Raw genomic sequence first — 9,173 nt, 5'->3', positions numbered from 1 at the left:
TCCTGCACTGGCAGGTGGATTCTTTACTACTGAGCCATCAGGAAGGCCCTCTAATTCATGTTTGGTTAAACAGAGTAAATTCTAGTTTTTTAAAAAAAATTTAAAGTGACACAAACTCAATCTGTTTGCTGCTGCTGCTGCTGCTGCTAAGTCACTTCAGTCGTGTCCGACTCTGTGCGACCCCATAGACAGAAGCCCACCAGGCTCCTCCGTCCCTGGGATTCTCCAGGCAAGAACACTGGAGTGGGTTGCCATTTCCTTCTCCAATGCATGAAAGTGAAAAGTGAAAGGGAAGTTGCTCAGTCGTGTCCGATTCTTCGCAACCCCATGGACTGCAGCCTACCAGGCTCCTCCGTCCATGGGATTTTTCAGGCAAGAGTACTGGAGTGGGAATCCGTTTTCTACCTGAGACCAAAACAAGTTTCTTTTTCCTGTCTAAACAAAATTCTTGGCATCAAGATAAATCTGAATTCACGTGATATACTTTGTTAAACATTTCCAAAAAATTTTAAGCCTGCTGTAAAGAGAAATTCTCATGTTATACTGCATACATATTTACATATTTTTCTTCAAAGACAAATTTATGAAATTAATAGGCCTGTAATAGGACCATGATATTATTAATAATATGAAAACAAAAAGTGTTCCTATATGTGCAATATGAAGTGAGATCACAGAATCTGTGTACCCAGATGAGTCACCAAGAGTTCAGAAATTAAGCTCACTTTAAGAAAATGCATTCCCTCTTTTTTGGTGCCGAGGTTGCAAAGTTGTGATGTATGACAAAAACCTTGTGTAAACAGGCTCCAAAACCAAGCATTGTTCTAAATTGGCAATGACTGTAACTTAAGTTAAAATTAAACTCAACTAGATCCCTGTGGTTGGAGAAGGAAATGGCAACCCACTCCAGTATTCTTGCCTGGAGAATCCCAGGGACAGAGGAGCTTGGTGGGCTGCCATCTATGGGGTCTCACATGACTGATTCGACTTAGCAGCAGCAGCAGCAGGTTTTACTGAGGTAACAACCTCTTATCTCTTGCCTCCCATCCTGTGCTTGTCCCCACTGCCCCCAACTTCCTTTCGTATGGCTGTATTTGGCAATGCTTCCAAATCTTGGAAGCAGAATAACCTGCTAAAGTAAACAGAGAGGATGAAAAATAACACTATAAATGATACATGAAAAATCAACCTTAGAGTACAGACTGAGAAGCAGCAGTCTACCCTCAAGGGAAAAAGAGAGAATTAAAAAAATAGGGGGACTTGCCTGCCCGTCCAGTGTTTAAGACTCCGTCCTTTCACTGCAGAGGCTGTGAGTTTCATCCCTGGTAGGGGAACTAAGATCCCACATGCCGAGCGGCATAGCCCCAAAAAATTAAATAAAATAAGGGCTGTTATGCCTAGATATTTCCCCACATAACAAAATTTCAAACTCTGGAAAGGTAATGCCTTTGAAGGAGGAGCTAGCAAAGTAAATAAATGGTAAAGAAGTACAGCAGTAGCTTTAACTGTCAGTGAGTTTCTTTGCCCTAGCATTGGCATTATCAATATGATCTTTATTGGTGTCAGCCTTTTCTGTGATCTGTTCTATTTGTCAGATCACAAATAGATTTGTGATCTATTTGTGAGCCTCAATCCCATTGCTTATGTCCAGGGCCATGTTTTTAGGTTTTCTAGGATACTGCCCACTTGAGTCAGGTTCTCTTCTGTTTCATCTTCCCCGGCATGATTTGTTACGTGTTTAACGTATTCACCCGTTGGCTGCTCCTCTGGTCACTCCATGCAGCTGACCATTTGTCACTCAGCCTAGCTGCTTAGATACTATTACATTGCTAGGAGAGCTGTCTCCACCATCTCCCCAAGTTGCCTTATAGACTTTACCAGACTCAATGTTCTTTGTCTTATTACATGGACATACACAAAGGCCTCAGTCCTTGCTGAATTCTGTTAAAGTCTTCTATGCTTCTCTCATATCTTTATTTGGTCCATGCCTCCTTCTGTGTGTTTCAGTTGTTCCCCTTGCTCAACCAGTGTAGGGATAGTCTTGATTCCTGCATCCTGAGCCTCAATGGCTAAACCCAGGATTCTCCTTGTACTTTCTGCAGACTGATCAGTAACCTGGTTAGCCCTTGGCTGAATTCCTTCTGCTGACAGATTATCCATGATGAATTAAAATCTTGATAGGTGCAGAAACTGACACGTGGATATTCAAGCAGATTTGACTGCTTCTGTCTGGCTGCGGCAGCTCTGACTCCCCCAGGCCAGACTCCCAGCTGCGTCCTTCTTCCAGGTGACTTCTTAAGCAGTGGTTCTCAGAGAGGCAGAGGGAGAAACATGTCCGAGTCAGCTAGGAAACTCTACAAACTATAAACGCCCATAGCACCTTACTTTCTTACCTACCCCGGGGGAATCTGCTGTGGTTTTCCCCAATCTCTTTAAGAAGTGCAGTCTTAAAGCAAATGCCACATGAGAGAAGGGAGAAGTATCCACATGGGGGATACACAAAAGGGGTGCTTCTGAATTAAAAGAGATCTCATTCCCACTTAGAGTTTGTTCTCTTATCCGGTGACTATGTCCAAGCTGTTGACCTTTTTTCCATGGACAGAGCTTTCCCAGAGTATTCAGAAGCCCCAGGAAGACCAAGTGTCTTCCCTTCTGTTTTCTGTCACCTCCAATCCTGGGAAGACCAGGTTCTATTGCTGGAGTTGCCATGGTCAGGACATCCTTTCCTGGTCCCTGTGCCCTTTCTGGATTGAAATATTCTATCTGTAGCCCCTCTATCCTAGTAGATCCTAGTCTTGTTAGAAACCAAAAGACCCCCAAACCTTCAAGTGATCTTTTTTTTAAAATGTATTTGGCTGCACTGGGTCTTAGTTGAGGCACGTGGGATGTAGTTCTAACCAACTAGGGATTGAACCCGGGCCCCCTGCGTTGGGAGCATGGAGTCTTAGCCACTGGGCCACCAAGGAAGTTCCCAGATAATCTTTTTTTTTTAATGTTATTTTTAATTGGAGGATAATTGCTTTACAGTGTTGTGTTGGTTTCTGCCATATACCAACATGAATCGACCATAGATATACACACGTCCCCTCTCTCTTGAACCTCCTTCCACCCTTCTAGGTTGTCACAGTGCACAGGGTTGAGCCTCCCCGAGTCATACAACAAATTCCCACTTGCTATCTAATTTTACATTTGGCGATATATGTATGTTTCAATGCTACTGTCTCAGTTTGTCCCTCCCTCTCCTTCCCCTGCTGTGTCCACAAGTCTGTTCTCTGTGTCTGCATCTTTATTGCTACCCTGCAAATAGGTTCATCAGTACCATTTTTCTAGATTCCATATATATGTGCTAATATGTGATGTTTGTTTTTCTCTTTCTGACTTCATTTTGTGTAACAGGTTCTAGGTTCACCCACCTCATTAGAACTGACTCAAATTCATTCCTTTTTATGACTGAGTAATATTCCATTGTATATCTGTCCCACAGCTAGCAGGTGATCTTTGGGTTTCTTCTTAGCTCTGTGGTTTTGGCTTTGTGGTGTCTCCACCAACTTCTCCAGCCAAATTCCTAGAGTAATTTCATGAAGAAATCCGATTTCGCCACTCGATTGTTCTAACCCAATCTGTACCTTTGTTTTCTCCAGAAAATCCTGCTGTCAGGGGGTTGCCATTTGGCCCAATGGCCTGCCTGTGTAATTTGCCTTTAGGGATTCCAGATACTGCTACTCTCATTATCAGTTGGGTAAGAAACTCTTCTCCCTGTTCATCTTCCAGATTTTCTTCCTCTCAGCCACTCAGGCAGTTCCTTCGCTCCAACCCCAAGGCTGGCAGCTGAGGGCTAGCCCATTCGCTCCTGCAACCCCTTTTCTTAGCTGGAACCATCCACTCAGATTGGGGTCGGTCAGTCAGTCAGTTCAGTCGCTCAGTCGTGTCCGACTCTTTGCGACCCCATGAATCGCAGCACGCCAGGCCTCCCTGTCTATCACAAACTCCCGAAGTTGACTCAAACTCATGCCCATCGAGTCGGTGATGCCATCCAGCCATCTCATCCTCTGTCATCCCCTTCTCCTCCTGCCCCCAATCCCTCCCAGTATCAGGGTCTCTTCCAACGAGTCAACTCTTCACATGAGGTGGCCAAAGTATTGGAGTTTCAGCTTCAGCATCAGTCCTTCCAATGAACCCCTAGGACTGATCTCCTTTAGGATGGACTGGTTGGATCTCCTTGCAGTCCAAGGGACTCTCAAGAGTCTTCTCCAACACCATAGTTCAAAAGCATCAATTTTTCAGTGTTCAGCTTTCTTCACAGTCCAACTCTCACATCCATACATGACCACTGGAAAAACCATAGCCCTGACCAGATGGATCTTTGTTGGCAAAGTAATGTCTCTGCTTTTTAATATGCTATCTAGGTTGGTCATACCTTTCCTTCCAAGGAGTAAGCATCTTTTAATTTCATGGCTGCAGTCACCATCTGCAGTGATTTTGGAGCCCCCCAAAATAAAGTCTGACACTGTTTCCACTGTCTCCCCATCTGGAAGGGGAAAATGGACTCCATCATGCTACATTGTTACCTTTTATAATACAATTTTGAAACAAATGTTAAAGCAGAATATAATTGGCTCCCAGCACCAGAAGGAACATCTTTCTGTACAAGGAGGGATGTGTGCATGTGTGTTCACATCTGTTGTGCTGGACTGAGGACAGCATTTGGGCACCATGCAGGAGTACACATGTGCAGATGGTGTGTTCAACCCGGTACTGACCCTTCCTGAGGTCCTGGGGGGTAGAGGAGCATCTCCTGAGACTCACATCTTTCACAGGAAGCTTCTGGTCTGTCCCCTTCCGCACTGCAAGGGGCGGCTTATAAGTCTCTCAATCTTCAGGCCCACGCTGATGTTCCTCCCACTAGCACCATCCCAGGTAGCTCCTGACTGTCCCCAGGACCCTTGGGTGAGACCTCATGGGACTTCTTGTAGGTTTAGGTCACACTCCAGCCATCAGGGGTCCCAGATACCACCTGATCCCAGAGTCCATAAGGAGCAATTCAGCATTTCTAGGAGCTTAAAATCAGATTTTTTCCTAGGACCATCTGGACTCCCTGGAGTTGCTGCCAAGAGGACAGCCTGGAAACTCCAGACCAGCGCAGGCTGACTAGGGTATTGGCATGGTTTCCTGTGATGTCTTCCACTCACCAGGTCAGTCAACTGCAGCCTGTTCCTTATATTTCACAGAGTCCTTACAGTGGAGCTGTTTGGTTTCTCTAGGAGCACAGGAGGAAAACAGCGAGGAGGAGGAGTGGGGAGAGAAAGACTCATGCAAAAAAGGGGAGGAAATGAGTGATGCTGAGGAAGGCGAAAAAGGCAAATAGCAACAGCAGTAGCAGCAGGAGCAGAGAAAATTGGGATGTGAGGGTGGGAGGGAAGAGCAGAAAGGCAGGGTTCTGTTCATGATAATATTAACCTGAGTTCCTGGTTAACATTTTTTAGTGACTTATTAAATATGCATAAGAAAGTAAGGAAGGAAGCTTACAGTTTTAATTCAAGATAAAGCCCAGTGTTTCCAACAGTCCCCATCCCTGGGAAGAGCTGTGGGGTGACTTCCCAGGCTTCCTCTGCAACCTGGTCTGGGAAGGCATGGGTGGGGAGACTAGCAGAGCTGAGTGACTTTGCTGCACTCCCCTGCCCTCAAACTGGCAGAGGGTCCCCTATGACATAAGGGTTGAGATGCCAGAAGCTCTTTGAAGGCAGTTCGCTCTCTCTTTCTTTCATGGATTTTCCTTCCTCATATTCTGCTTCGTTTTCTCTTTTGTCCTGCTTAACCCTGGATAAATCACTAAACCTTTTGGAACTTCTGCACTTATGAAAATGGAGACAAGAAAACTTTTTCCAGCCTTTTCTCTAGAATACTGTTGAGATCAGCTCTCATCTATAAAGGGCTTTGTATGCTGCAAATGACAGTACAAATGTTAATTGTGATGGCTGTATTCTAGGATGATATTGCTTTTCTTGGACTTCTCTGGCCATCCAGTGGTTAAGACTCTGCCCTCCCAATGTAGGGGGCATGGGTTCAATCCTTTGTCAGGGAACTTCCTGCATGCCACATACTGCAGCCTGAAAAAAGAAATTGCTTTCCCCAACCCATAGGCTTTCTACTCCTCAGTATGACTGTCAGAAAGGGTGCTATTAATACAATTTCAGAATTTCCCTATACCTTAGGCCAGCAGGTAATGTTAATGAGGATTTGGAAAACAACTGCTGGATCACCAGGGTTGACATGAAGTCTGTCCTTTCAGTGGGTTTTGTTTTCTGTGGACAGTGGTCTACCTCCAGTGTTCACAATTCAGAGCTTTGCTCTCTCTTGATTCAGTTAAGCAAGTATTCCAGGATTAAGTTCCCTAGGAGCTATGGATGTGGTCTCCACATATCCATTTAGAATAAGTCTGCCTGGGCCCAGAACACCTGGACCCTATGTAAATACTCTGTGCGTGTGTGTGTGTGTGTGTGTGTGTGTGTGTGTGTGTGTGTGTGCGCGCGTGTGCGCATGCACACATACAGAGGGATGAATTTGAAAATGCTATGTGAATAAATAATGGAGTAGCAAAGAAGGCATTCTGTGTGATTATGGTGAGATAACCCTAAACCAATAAGAGAGGGGAACAGGAAAGGTGACTAAGAGAAAATAAAAGCTGATGCCTGGTAGAGACATAGGATCTGAATCTGTGCAGCTAAGTAGTGACCAAGAGGGAATGAAATATGACATAAAACTCAAGAGGAGGGTTTTAGCTTCAAGGAGCAAAAGGAATGTAGGAAAGAGAGACTTTAGAAGGCATCTTCTTGTTCTGCTAGGAGAGGCAGGATCTTGGTATGATTTCAGGACTTACAAAACCTTCAGAAAAGACTTGCAGATAGCTTAAGGTCAGGTGGCATGATCACAAGTTGTCTTCAATCTGTGATTTACTTGCTTGTGTGGATGCCTGGCATCTAGCTCTGATTAGAAAGGGTAATTCAAAACAAGCTTCTTCTATTGTAAGAGACTACTTGTGTGTGAGGAGCCCCAGGGACTGTGGCTGGATGAGGGAGGTTAGCTGTTAATGCCACGGTTTTGATAATCTAAACACAAATCTGCTGTAGTGCAGGTGCGGCTGATCTTTCCCAAGCCTTCACACAGTGCAGTTAGAAAAACCTGCAGCCTTCTGTTCCAGGGAAGGACTAGATGTTATCATGCATCACTTCTCTTGTCCGCCCACAAAGAATGAAGAAGCAGGTCAAAGCTTACCTGTCAGTCATTCTGAGCTGACCTCCACTGGAGATCTCTCCATTGCCCACACATTAGCCCTCCGTACACCTCACTCTAAGGAAATCAGTCTTCCCTCCACATCCACCAGGAGGAGGCAGAGAGCATGCCTGCCTGGGTGATGGCAGGGGCAACCTTGCTTCACAAGGGATTGTAAAACCACCCCCCACTTCCTTCCTTCGACAGCAAATGCAGAGGTTAGGGCTTCCCCGCTGGCTCAGCGGTAAAGAATCTGCCTGCCACTGCAGGAGATGCAGGAGAGCTGGGTTTGATCCTTGGGTTGGGAAGATACCCAGGAGTAGGAACTGGCAACCCACTCCAGTACTCTTGCCTGGAGAATCCCACGGACAGGGGAGCCTGGCGGGCTACAGTCCATGGGGTCGCAAAGAGTCGGCTTAGGAACTGGGCACAGTGAGCATCAAGTTTGTTTCCCAGAGTGGGGAGAAGGGAAATGAGGGGAGGAAGACAGCATATCAAAATGCACTTCCAAGACAAAAATCATTTCTGTGGCACATGGTGCTACCGAGGGAGAGGTGATGACAGCCTCCTCCCATTTCAGGAACAGTTCCCAGAGTTGTCCGTAGGCGGATTCACATGACACATTCTTAAACCCAGTTCCATTCTGTGCTGTGTTTGCTCCTTGTTCACATCTCAGGAACAATGCATCTCTACATCTTTGTATCTGAGTTTGATTCCCAATTGGTTGTCTAGCTGAATATCCAGGCTGGCTTGCTTATCACGCATTTGTGCCAGTATTTATCCTTTCAAGTCATGAAACTTCATCAATCCAGCCCTACTTGTGCACCAGAGCTGGAATATTGAATTATGTGAATGCTGATACTTTAAGAGAATTATAATTAGGAAGTTGGGTGTTCTTCACAATGTTTTGGTATGAAAAAATACTAATACATGTTGAAGAAATAACAACCAATGATGCAAATTTGCCTGGAAACTATTCTAAATCCAATTTGCAACTTTCTGTGAGATAAAATTTGGGTTGTGACATTTTTTGATTGATGTCTCTATATGAGGAGGTTTTTGGCTTTTTAGTGTTGCTGATTTTCTGTTCTCACTCCTCAAAGAATCTTTGCCAACATGCCACTGACATTTGAGGAAGAGAATAGAGACAGTTTGGCTTCTTGTAAATTCTTCTGTTTCCTTGGTGATGTAAATAATTATGGAACACATAAAAAGTTTTTAGCAAGTTCACATGTGGTTTTGAAAAAGCAGGTTTGCTACCTGTGATAGAGACAACAGGAACAATCTCAGCAAGAAATTCTCTTTAACTCGCTTTAATTTAGAAAATCTTCCTTAAAACACAGGACGTACTCAGATGCCGATTTAATGCCAATATAAAATATGCACTTAATATGGTTCAATAAAGCTGTTCAGGTGGGTGGGTGGCTTTGGACCCCATCTCTGACAGAATAATTCTCTGCCATCTTCAGCTTTACTGGGAGAATTCTGTTCAATGGGCAGACCCAGAACCCAGGAGCTTGAAAGGAGGGGCTGAGTCATCTAAAACTGAGTGAAGAATTAATCCATGTCCATTGTGGAGGCTTCACGTGAACAGGTTCTTTCCAGGGGGGAAAGATGACTGCCACTCTGAAAGAGGTCTGACTTGAATCACACCCTCAGTGGCATGCTTTTCACTTTGACTCTTCTAAACTGTTCTCACATTCTTCAAGTCCCCAGTTTCCCTTTTCCTTTCCTCTACCACCACATCTTCTTTTAATCTTGGCAAATCACCTCACTCCCTTACTGCCTCCCAGGTAGAAATATAAGCTCTGTCCATTCATTACCCGTGGATCTTACTCAAGTTATTCCTCTTCTCAGTGATTTTGCTTCCTTCACTGTAAGATGGGGATAACCACAGTACCTAT

General features: G+C 44.7%; 1 pseudogene; it reads right to left on the bottom strand.

Moving 5' to 3' along the window:
* Nucleotides 1–1,501: 1,501 nt before the first annotated feature.
* On the bottom strand, nt 1,502–2,160 carry LOC122704313 (annotated as a pseudogene).
* Between the last annotated feature and the right edge of the window lie 7,013 nt (nt 2,161–9,173).

Source organism: Cervus elaphus, chromosome 12 (genome assembly GCF_910594005.1).
Source record: "Cervus elaphus chromosome 12, mCerEla1.1, whole genome shotgun sequence".
NCBI classification, from domain to species: Eukaryota; Metazoa; Chordata; class Mammalia; order Artiodactyla; family Cervidae; genus Cervus; species Cervus elaphus.
This window is presented reverse-complemented; position numbering and strand designations above follow the sequence as displayed.